At 40.0% G+C, this 12563-nt stretch overlaps 1 pseudogene; it reads right to left on the bottom strand.

Annotated features, from left to right (window-relative positions):
- Positions 1-677: 677 nt before the first annotated feature.
- On the bottom strand, positions 678-11627 carry LOC113069200 (zinc finger protein 608-like; annotated as a pseudogene).
- Positions 11628-12563: the final 936 nt, after the last annotated feature.

The following is a 12563-nucleotide window of genomic DNA, read 5'->3' as shown; positions in this document are numbered from 1 at the left end:
GGGTCAAGTCTACAAATAGATTAAATAGAATTAGAATAGAGAGTACGAGTGTCAGAGGGTCAAGTCTACAAATTGATTAAATAGAATTAGAATAAAGAGTGCAAGTGTTAGAGGGTCAAGTCTACAAATAGATTAAATAGAATTAGAATAGAGAGTACGAGAGCATATATGTAGTTGTTATATTACCCCTGCAACTATAGAATTACCACAACAAATTAATTAAAGAACTTTACTATAGTATGGTTAAAAAACACTATAGTATTTACTATAAACTTCTATGGTACTTTTTCATGTGGGTTGGTAAAGTGCCATATTTACAACAGTCGTTTTCACAGTAAAACATGACAGAAGAATGATTCATTAATACAGATCTTAGATTAATTTATTTTGATTTTACCACAGGTAACAAAAATATGTTCTTCGAAGAAGGTTTTTTGAAAACGTTATTTCTCTTGGTATGTTCCCTGAACGATCAAATGTTCTATTTTTTCATTCTTGGTTATGCAAACGTTAAAGGAACATTCCATTTTAATTAATTTGCTAACATTAAACATTACTTTTAAATCAATGAACATCCTGAACGTTCTGAAAAAGAGTAAACATTTTAAAAAAGATAGATGAACAACATATAGATCATATTTTTGTGCTAACATTGTGAGAACAATTTTAAAGACCAGATAACTGAATGACTTTTATAACTTTGAGAAAACCTCTCCAGAATGTTGTGAGAACGTTCTCTGTTAGCTGGGACATGTAGTAACAAGAACAATATGGTATTTAAATGGGAACAGAACATGTTGACTTACTGAAACATGGTTTATTTTCATATTCTTAATGTAGACTTACTGTACTTTCACATTCAAATGGTTTTCCACACAAAACAACCATCAGCATGTAAAAACAACCTTGACTTTTATTTGGATTGCCAAATATGTTAAGGCAGAGACAGTATAAAAAGCAACTGCAGTTTGTTGATATAGCAGACATCAAGAAAAACCTAATGATTGGTTGAAGGACTCAACCAACCAACACCATTGACTTTCTGTCCAGAAAACCACTTACAAACATATTCAGTTATGCATTACTATTGAAGTAACAAAGGACTACGTCTGCCGTTTATGTGAGGTGGGTAGACAACCATACATTGCACTGAATCAATACAAAGGTACATAAGCTAGTTATAGTCGCTGTTGAGCTTCGTTCAACTATGTACAACTATGTACATCACGATAATACTGTATGGCACTGAGATGAACTGTCGATTAACATCCACTTTATACGATACAATAGATTAATGGCTGTTAATAACAGTATATTCATGTTAATAAGTCAATGCAGAGCGAGCCACCTTACAGTCACTTAGAATCTATTGCAACTCGTCCTTTACCACACAGAGGTGAAGAAATAGAAAATACATTCAATAGTATGGTTACAAGACAATATAAGTGCATACAAACAGCTAGATGTAGCCATTTACAGGCAAAATCCAATGACCGGGGGGTTTACGCAGACCTTGTTTGTAACTGGCACCTGAAGGAAATGTTTTTCAGGTCCGTGTCACCACGTAGCCTCGTCTAGTTCCACTGCAGTCCTCCATTAGTACATTCATTGGTTAGAAATGAAATTAGTCGCTGCCTCCAATGGAGGCAATGTGTAACACCATGGAAGTGATGTCTTTGAATCCTTGTGTGATTCAAATTCAGATCTCACATCTTCCCGTCATTTTCTGCAGATTAAACAGACAGTAAGGAACCAATTTAACAAAAATATGTTCTAAGAAGGTTGTTCTAATGTTCCCAATGAGTTATGAAAACGTATGGTCTCTGAATGTTCAAAATGTCCAATTATACAATTAAATGTTATAGGAACTTTAAGCAAACATTTCCATTCTAAACTATAAACTTTAAAAATGTTCAGTTCAATCAATCAATATAATTCAAAACGACTTGCGTTGAAAGTCCATGTGTATGTTCATTCCAGGGTTGCCAGGTCTGCAAAACAAAACTAGCCCAACCACATTTTTTCCACGGTTTTTGAATCTCCCGGTTGAATTACCATTCCCTGGGGTGGGATTTCTTTAACCAATGCACTAGGACTGTCAAAACAAATGTTAATTTTAAATATTCGTCTTATCATTAAATTACAATTTTAGGTGTGCGTCTGGTAGCCTTATAAGTGGCGCACTAAATATTGTGGAGAAGATCAAAACTGAAAAACCAAGCCGTTCACACAGAACACATATTTATCGCATTTTCTAGAGGGACATCTATCACAGTTGCACTCGCGTCTCACACAAGAGAGCGCATGTTTTAATGGAAAATGGAAATGGAAAAATAAAACATATCTCAAGACTTTATGGTTGGGTGGGGGCGGGGTTTCCACATCCCACTACATCTGGTGTTTTGTGATTGGCCAAATACCTCAAGCGTGTGTCAGAAATGTTGCCATACTTTGATGCATGTCCTGGTAAGAACACTGGCGCGACAAGACAATAACAATTAAACCCATTACCCCATCCAGTGGGGACATAAATACTGATTATAATGACTTACACTCTGTTTTCACACGTTGCATTGCATCGCGCAACTTAAACATCAAACCATGTCAGGATTTGTGCTCAGAGAAATGACAAACAAGCGCTACTCTACACTGCTCAAAACTCATGTTTGAATCATCAGTGGCAAATCCTTTACATATTTAAACGTACTTACAGACTTTGTGTTAGAAGCACTGGCATTGTAGTCTACTGCACACATCTGATTATTTGGGTTGAACTGTTCTGGAACAGTGTTGTAAATACAACTAAACCACTGATATCTAGTTGTGTCCTCTATTGGAAGACAAACAAAGTATTTTCGCTTTCACAACGAAACACAGTGTTTTCACAACATGGCGCTGGCAGCACAGCGAGCTACGCCTTCTTTCTTTGTGAACATTTGGCAGAGTTATGCAAATCTTTCCACATTGTGATGTAGATATGTGTGGGAATGTTTAAACCAGGCATTTTAGGGCAAAGTTTTAATTTTTATAAAGAATATCTCTTTAGATTTGAGACTTTAGTCTTTGTAACTTTAGGGATCTTATCTATTCACGAACAGCTTCTTCTCCAAATAGAAAGGAAAACTTAAAATCACATCGTATTGACCCTTTAAATTATACATACATGATGCTGTTTTGTTTCTAATCGCTTAAGAAATTTAATTATATGTATGGTTTATAAACATTATTTTAAACATTATGCACTTTTTACCAAAGGTAGTCATGTTATTTTTTTTTCTTGGAGAAACGTATGTTAATAATATTTCAGGAGAGAAGCCAAAAGCTTTTCCCCCCAACCTGAAATGATGTCTTTTAAATTTTTATATAATTTGAATATTGCTACTATTTAAATACACAATTCGGATTTAGTTTTTCAGCCATTTTGACAGCCCTGATGTGCACTAAATAACAACCCAAAGCAAATATGTGAAAGTAGCCCAAATCTGCTGAAAAACTGGCAACCCTGATGCATAACCTGGGAATCGAACCCATGACCTAGTGCCATGATCTATTGTTTGAGCTACAGGAATTAATTTTACTGCAGAGGTACTTGTATCTATTTTCTCACCGCTGGAGCAGGTCTGTGTCGTCGTCACTTGCTGATTTGCAACCAGCGCCGCAGAGCTCAGACCTTATGGATCGTAGATTACAGAACATTACAATCAACTCTTACCATATGCATTCTTCACTGTAAAAATGCTTAAAGGACTCATATCATTTTTATCTAGCAATTTTTTCCCATTGACTTACACCCAAAACCATTCATAGTTTAGTTTTTCATGAGCATTCCCACTCTCAACTGCCCTAAGAATTAAATGGGTAATTTTTACTGCTGTCTTTAAAGCGCATGTTACAGGACTACAGTGTTTTCTGCAATTATGATATATTTTTACACAAACAGCAATGGGAGAGTTAATTCTTGACAATTTGGAGAGAGGGTTTGTGGTTCATGATTCAAAAAGCTTGAGCAGCGCGCATTTGGCATAGGACTGATATGTACATGTCCTCTTAGTATGTGACATGCCAAAAGCATATGTACCTGTTTGCATTTATCTGTCAGAAAGTTACAGGAGTTCAGAGTCAGTTTTGCAGATTAGTTTTTGTAGATGTCATGCTCTTCATTGACTCGAGAGTAACTATTGAGGTCTGAATGTTACAGTATGTTTTTTTCTTTATTAAATTTCTGTTTTTTTATGCCGTAATTCGAACAAGACAGTAGAGAGCAGACAGGGTAGAGAGAGAGAGAGCGAAGCGGGATTGGCAAAACACCAAAAGATGTGATTTGAACTAGGGTTGCAATGTACTTTGGCGCACTAATACCACCACAAACTCTTGTTTTACAAGACTCGTCATGATATGAGCCCTCTAATATAGACTATAGTGAGTTCAGTAGTGTGGTATAGTTCAGTTGTTTTTGACCTTTTCACCTTGAAAGGGGTCATACTGGCCAGACACCAGCGTGTAGCTCATGCCCAGGTGAGTGAGATGATGCGCCTGAAGGTGGCGGCCGAAGGGAACCGGTTCTCTCTCCCGTTCAGTCTCACGTTCCTGCTCTGGAGATCCTCTTTCTCCAGGCTGAAAGAGTTAAACAACTTTGAAATACAATGAAGAAAATTTGTCTCAGATTTATCATTTAGGCCCATATTGTAAGCCTTACGAAAAATGGTTTACTTGTTTTTATAGTAAGATACATACAACAGGGGATTTGCCGTGATACGGTAGAAGAGGATGTGTCAGAAGCTCTAATGCTGTCGAATCTGTCACTGGTTTGCTGGTTTGAACCCCTTCTGAATCCTCTCTCCCTGCCGTTTTTCCATACAGAGGGTAATGGAAACCTAGAATGGAAAACACACGACTTACACTTTACAAGTAGTTTGTGGTACAAAAGTTTTGGGGTCATATTTGCCATATACAGAAGATGATTACCTGGGTAATTATGGACCAAAGCTGGAGACATCACTCTGTAAGCATTGCTGCTTGTCTCACACAAGTGCAAATAGGGGTAGGGATGCTGAAACTGAATGAAGGATTGTTGGGGTGATGCCGCAGCCCCTCTTGCATTCTCTGAGTCTTCAGATGTCTCACCAGCTGTCTCGTCCCCCTCCGGTCTGGTACTTTCCTCGATGACCTCAGCAGCCGTCTCACACTTGACGTTCTGGAGTTCAGCCTCCAGCCTGGACTCGGGCTCTAGCGCCATGTGCCAGTTTTTCCCCTTGTCTGGACTCAGACTCATTTCCTCAGAGATCTTGTTGACCTCTTGATTTTGCTGCTTCACATATTTGGACTGATATGAGTGGCTCCAGGACTGAGATTCTGAAGCCTAAACCCAGAGGAACATCTACTGTCAAACAGTTTCTGCTCTGACAACCAATGAAATCACACACCTTACAGGGAAGTCCTTTGTTATGAAACAGTAGCCCTGCGAAACTACTGTTTAATGGAGTTCTTTTTCATGGAAAATTTCAAAAGGATGGCAGTCTTAGAAATAAATATGCTCTCAATCATCAAAGAATCCTGGCAGTTCGATAATTTGATGATTAAGTATCATATTTCCAAAACAACATACTTTGGATTGATATTCCAGCAAAACCAAGGACATTCCTAGAAGTCTGTTATTGTCTTTAAAACAACATTTCCTCAGTAAATGATAAGTAACATCTAGTAACTTACATTTAGAAATGTTACATTTGTGTCCACATTTGATTTTGAGTTTGAACTCTCCAAACTGAGGTCTTCAGATTCCTTGAGGACCACTTGTTCTTTTGACATTGAGATTTGGGACGTTTTCCCCTGCTGCTGCTGCTGAAAGGACAGCTGCTTGTCCAAATCCACATAGATGAAGCCAGGTTTTGCACAGTTAATCTTAACAGAGTTTGCCCCTTTATGAATTGACTGAGGAGAGCTAATGAACTGTTTTTGCTCATCCTTTGTTCGTTCCTTTTGCTCGGCTCCTCGTCTAACATGACCTCTACTCTTGCTATACTGCATTTCCTCACAGCATGCCTCACCGAGAGGTCTGTGGGTGCTGGGCATCATTAGAACCTTCTGGTCCATTGAAACACCCCGACTGTACTGTCCATAGTACAAAGACTGAGCCAGGGCTGTGTGTGTTTCAGCGTACTGAAGCTGTGATTGGGAACTTGAGTGGCTAGAGGATTCTGAGCATTTTATATCCTCATTTAAATCTCTCAAATCATCCTTCGTCCGACCGTAAGGTGAGGTCACCTTATGGAACGAAGTTGAATTGGCTTGCCCAGAATGCAAGTAACCTGGGATGCAATGGGATTCATATCCATGGGCGTGAGATGTGGACTGGACCTCTTTTCCTGGGGTCACCGCGGGAGTGGTAGTCATTGAGGTAATTTTGGGATTGATGTTGCTGTTTGAGTTTGAATCTTGTGTCGAGCTCCTTCTGGACCTTGAGTTTGACCCACCATCCTCAGTTGCATCGGATATGTCAGAGTATGCAGGACTGTTTGTTTTAGTACTCGCTCCATCTCCGTTTGTAAGAGGGACGCAGTCTGTTTTCACAGAGCTCCCGATGGAAGGACTCGGAGCATTGTCTGAGAAGGTGTACACCTTGTCAGCCTCGGCTCTGATACTCGCCATGCGGCTTTCTTGCATTTCACTTGAACCGTTTACAACATCTTGTTTGCTCAAGTGCTCTTTCAAGAGGCTCACAGGAAAGTCTTTCCCGATATTCTTTGTATCATCCATTTTTGTGTAAATCAGGTCACTTTTGGGGCTCCGGGGATCTTTACAATTCCTGTCCTTTAATCGATGCTTTTCCTTTCTCTTACTGTCTTTGCTCAGGACTGTGGTGGTGTTGGACATATTAACTTGTGCAATAATGTCCAGCTTTGGCTTGATGGGTTTCAGTGAGAGGTTCTTGGCTTTCGTGAGGGCAACAGTCGGAGAGGCCTGATTAGAAGATACTTCTGTGATTTTAGTGGAAAATGCAGCAGGTGGAATAGCGGTCAGCTTCGGAGGAGCAGGAGCAGCGTTGATGGGTCTGTTGGTTCGAGACTTGGCTAAGCATCTCTCAGTGAACCCTTCTTTCTTAACCTTGCTACATATGTCCCTCTTATCAATAGCTCCCTCCGCTTCTAGCTTAGGCATTTCAACAGATGTACTACGATCCGTTATGAGGCAGTTCTCAAGGACAACAGACATGTTGGAAATGAGTGGGAGGTTGCTCAGGTCGTCAATTGATCCGTCTTTACTCGCCACATTCGGGCGTAATTTTGCATTGGCTATGGGACTGGTATCATTGTTGAGAAATGCTTTCCTTCTCTTTGGAGAACTGACTGCATTGAGTTTATACATGCTTCTGGGCTTCTTGGAGATGATGTTCTCAGAAGAATCAAAAGGTACAGAGCTGAGTACTTCATCAAAATCTGAAAGCCTGTCCTCGCTCTCCACCTCAAAATCTTGCTTTCTGTCACTGTTCAGGTGAGCGTGTGACTGGTGGTAACGAAGCCCATTGATATGTTTGTACTTCTTGTTGCAGTTCGGATGTGGACAGTCTATTAGCATTGGTGACGCGCAAACTTGATCAAGAAACACAGGGTCAGATTTACCCTGAGGGGTGGAAGGAGCGCTCCTGGATTTGGCTCGTATCCTTTTCCCATTCCCATTCCTAATGTCATCCGAGACCAAGCTTAAATCTAGATCGGCCGGGGCTTTGCCTTTTCGTTTTCCACACATAAGTGGATTGGATTTGATGTCATCCACGGTGTAGTATCCTGGTGTCCTACAGCCACTGAGATTCAGACTCCCTCGTCTTCCTTTGTTGCCGATTCCCACACCACGCCTCTTGTGTGTTATCCCTCTTATCTTGGAAAGACTCGGGTCTACAGCTGATTGATCTGGTATGGCCAGCCGCATCCGTTTACCACGTCCACGTGCATAAGGCATTTCAGAATCACTCATTGGTGATTCACAAAACCTAGTTAAGAACAACAAGAAGTCATGAGTGTTTGTAAATAAATCAACTTTTTTCTTCTTAAATGAACGGATCTAAATTCAAAACAGGTCTGAATCGTGACCTAAAATCCTTCTTGAATCTTAATTTATATGTATATAAACTAGGGATAGTAAGATTCATGGTATAAAAGTTACCGATGCAATGCATCGATTTTAGTTAGAATTTAGAAGTTAGAATTTGTATTGAAATCCATCATTTCTATTTGGATCAGTAAAAATCAATTTAATTCTATATATAGTAATTTTACTTTTATCATTTAGAATGTGACCAATGATTTTTTGAACAATATTTTATATATAGATTGATTTCTCCTCTCTAATCTCTTTCTAAAGTGTGTCCCTTCATCACCACTGCTGCTCCGTGAACACTACTGTCACAATCTCTAGCTGGAGTTCCCATGAGCTTCGCTTGAGAGCACTTCACTGCAGACTCTTGCCACTTTACCCCAGACTCCATTTCCCATAATCCTTTGCCTGGACTCATAAGCAAATGCATTTAACTGTCTCTCATCACCTCATATGTCACACACTATAAGAATGGAACACACACACACACGCACACACAGACACACACACACACACACACTCACCGCTGATGATAGTTAGCCTATAGCTTTTCCGTGTTTCCATGTTTCCATGCCTTTGTGTTTTTGATCTTGTATTGTTTCCTGGATTTTTTGATCGCCTGCCTTGACCATTGCTTATTTATTGGATTACTCTTTTGGATTTGCCTTGGATATTATTGTTTTGACCCTGCCTGTCCGACTATGATCTTAATAAAGCTGCATTTGGATCCTCAACTCAACGCTCTACACGTTACAACTACAGAAACTGAGGCGTGTCCTGACAGTCACATAAATGAACATGGCAGAGGTAGGGCTGGATCTTCCACCGAATAATTACAATCAACCAAAGAAGTAAAAGCAAACTATTTGTACAACACTGAATTGCATTGAAATCCATTTAAAATCCTTGAATGCTCGGCAAACCATTGAATATCTCACTTCTTCCATGGTAATTTGTTAAAGTTATAGACAAGTTAAAATGAATAATGCGCATCAATCTCAACATTTAATTCCTACGAAAATGGCGAAATCTAGCAAAAATGTAGCAGTCTAGTATCTAAGCTATTTTATTAATAAAAATCACTGGGATAAGCGGAAGAAGAAGGGAAGCGTTGAAAAATTCATGAACATCTTGGATTTTGCATTAATTAAAGCAGCGCATTAATATAGAATGGTGATGAAACTTTTTCTTTGAACTATTAAACTGTTTTACTGCGTACCTACCAGCCAATCAGAATCCAGTTAGTCAGACTATGGAATAAGTATCTTTAAAGTATCGCATCATTAGCTATGCATCGATATGCACAACGCATCGGCCTCTGTGATGGAGATGAACATCCCTAATATAAACACTACAAGTTAAGCATTCAAGAATAAAATAACTTGTTTTACCGTGGTGGAGCCCAGTCATGCTTGGTACAGTCCAAGAGAGTCCCCACATAGGTCCTTTTCCTCCATGTGACATTCACAACAAGAACCCCTGGAATCAAAGAGAAACAGCCACAGTAATGATTCCCTCTGGAATATTAAAAGTAAAAAGCATCCCAAATATTCCAAAGGAAAAAAAAAAATTCTACAAACATCAAATAAAACCCTTAGGTTTAACCATATCTTGATGTTTTCACTGTATTTTTGAATGGATTCATCCTGTGCTTGATCTCAGTGATGAAAGTTAAGATGGTGGTCTGCAATTTTAATTTGCTTAATCAATATGCAACCAGTGTCTCCTCTTCCTTCGAATGCTTCAGTCTCACAGCTGCTTTGGAAACGCAGTCCTGTGGAGCTAATGACAAAACTCGCCCTTCACTCATCACATATCCAGTGAAACCAATATGAATGCAGTCATTCATAATGTTGTGAAGAAGAAATAGTGATGTGAGATACTAACTGGAAACACATGCATGGAGATAATTTGACAACAGCATATTGTTTTATAAGTGTGGAACATTGCACAGAATAACAAGCTCTCACCTTCGTCCGTTTCATGCCACACAATTCCCTCTAGATTGACGCTGGTTCCTGGTTGACATGGCTCCATGTAGCTGGACTCGAAGGCTTTCTCGGCTTCCTGTGTGTTTGTTCCAACTGACCGCCGTCTTAACACTCAACTGGAGAGAGAAAGAGAGCACAACACAGTGCCAGCTGAAGTATAATACAGTTGCATGCTAGTATCTTGTACAAAATATTTTATGTGGTATTTTTAATTCTGCAAATCGCCTAATCCTCCTGATTCAAGGAAAACACACAAAAGCTCCTACAGCGATGACAGCATGTCAGAATAGCCTCGTGAATGATGTACATCTGAGTGATGTCACTGGAATCAAATGCAAAAAGACATATAGATGAGGGACAATAGAGCAGAATGGCCAAGACTGGAGGGGGTGGAGCTTATCTCTATATTTAAAACTGTAAATAACACACGAAAGGCAACTTGCTTTAAACAAGCCAGTATGTCTTTGTACAAAACATACAGAGGGAATTAAGATGCTAAGGTTTCCAATGGCAACAGACGTGAAGAATTGAACAAGGGCTGCGTTAACAAAGGAAATGGCTGACAAACAAAAGAAAACCTCTTTATATTGACATCGAATGGAAATCCGTCATTGCACGGAAGGTGTTTGGTGCTCGTTTTGCTTTCGGCTGCAATGAGATTCGCGCATAGCGCACTTAAGAAGCACAAACCTTAGCTTTTCCCAGCGTCTTGTGGGAGCGTGATTCTCAAGCACACAATCACTGAATCCGCCATCAGCGCCACCGACAGCCTCACGCGCGATTCTTCATAACGCAGTAGCGGGATTCTGTGATCGCACGCGCGTTATCCACACATGGGGAGAACAGATGTGAGCTTACCGTCCTCAGGCTGTGCCTCCTCGGTATGTGTGTGGTCAACCAATAGCTGCGTCCATTCCGCCCCTGCAGATGAGATCTCCGTTCCTCCCAAAGCGCTTCCGTTCTCCGAAAGCGGGCCGAATTCATCGCTTGGCTTCTCCTTCCGAGTCTTATTCGAGTCTTTGCTCTCTTTTCACTCCTTTGCTCTGGGTTTTGCCCTTTTTGCCGTCTTTGGTTCTGCCGAGCGGCGCCGGTTCGTCGCTGTCCACCGGCGCTTGGTGCTGAATTCATCTCTGAGACGCGTCCTTGAGCCTCGCGCCGCTTACCGACGCATGCTTTGGGAATGCCGCTCACAATCTCCAGCGACGGGAATCGATCCGTGTCCGTGGAGGAATTCCTTCGCTTCAGCTGAGTTTCTTGGGCTCTTTGCAGAGGAACGGCTGCGTCAGGCCGTCGAACGCGGCGCTTCCTGCGTTTGCGCAATTGTATTCCAGCGCTTTCGCGACCTTCCTCCCGCGCTTTTAACGCTCAAAACGCGATTCATCTCTAATCTCTGTCGATCCTTCTCCAAATCCGCGTCCAGGTCGATGATCAGATTCCCGACACCGATCTCCCAGTCATCCCCGCTGTCATCCGGATCCGCTCCGTGCGTCTTGATTCTCTGCTGAAGGGAGGAACTGACTGACATTCTCCGCACAGGATTTCTGACAGAAAACGGTGATGAATCCCAAATCAGTGGATGGGAGGGTATTAATCACGAGTGCTATGGAAATAGTGCTGGTGAAACACTGCACACATTAAAACATCTTGGATCACATGTGTCTCCTAATGTTTTGAGTGAGAATTGCAAATTAATCCATCAATAAGTTTCGGCAACATTGTTTCTGCGGGTCTTAAAGTCTTGATTCTTTCTTCCACAAATTAAAGGCCTTAAAAAATGTTAAATCAGATCTGTAGAGTCATTAAATTCATTGAATGTTGCAAAGCATGAATATTCTTCCTCAGCATTGTTTTCTGATACAAATATCTAAATCATCAAACATCAAATCAAGACAAACTTACTGACAGATGTAAAATGTCTTGGAAATATTGAACGCAAATAAACTGAGTTAAGATTTAAAACAAGTAGGCTGCAGATATATAGCAATGTATTATGAAACTCTCTATAATACACATATATGTATGTACAGTAAATCTTCTGTTCCAGATTCATACACATTGTTATTATTTCCATGTCAAGTCTTACTATTTAAATGTTTTCTGCTCTCATATATACCGGTGTGTACCTAAAGCACATTAAAAAACACAAATTCTGCACACTTGGCACATAAAGCAAAATACGTTTTATTTTGATCCAGTTTTTCAGAAAACAACACTTATCTTTCATCATTTTGTTTTTCAAGTAAATATGTTTTGAATTAAGATTCTTGCATTGGAAAATAACATCTTGACATGTTGTGTTCCCTTCAATTTATTCCATACTTGGTGTTAAATATGACTTAAAGTCATACATTTTGCTTCATCAACCCTGCACAAAAACCTTTTTGATCAATTCAGAGTTTTAATCTAAAATGTATTCAGTTAAAAGTAAAAAAAGTGCAATGAACTGCACTGCAGAAAGGACGATTGGTGTATTTGTGTGTA

Source organism: Carassius auratus, unplaced genomic scaffold, assembly GCF_003368295.1.
Source record: "Carassius auratus strain Wakin unplaced genomic scaffold, ASM336829v1 scaf_tig00001046, whole genome shotgun sequence".
Lineage (NCBI taxonomy): Eukaryota > Metazoa > Chordata > Actinopteri > Cypriniformes > Cyprinidae > Carassius > Carassius auratus.
The sequence above is the reverse complement of the archived record's forward strand: the minus strand, read 5'-3'. Positions and strand labels throughout refer to the sequence as shown.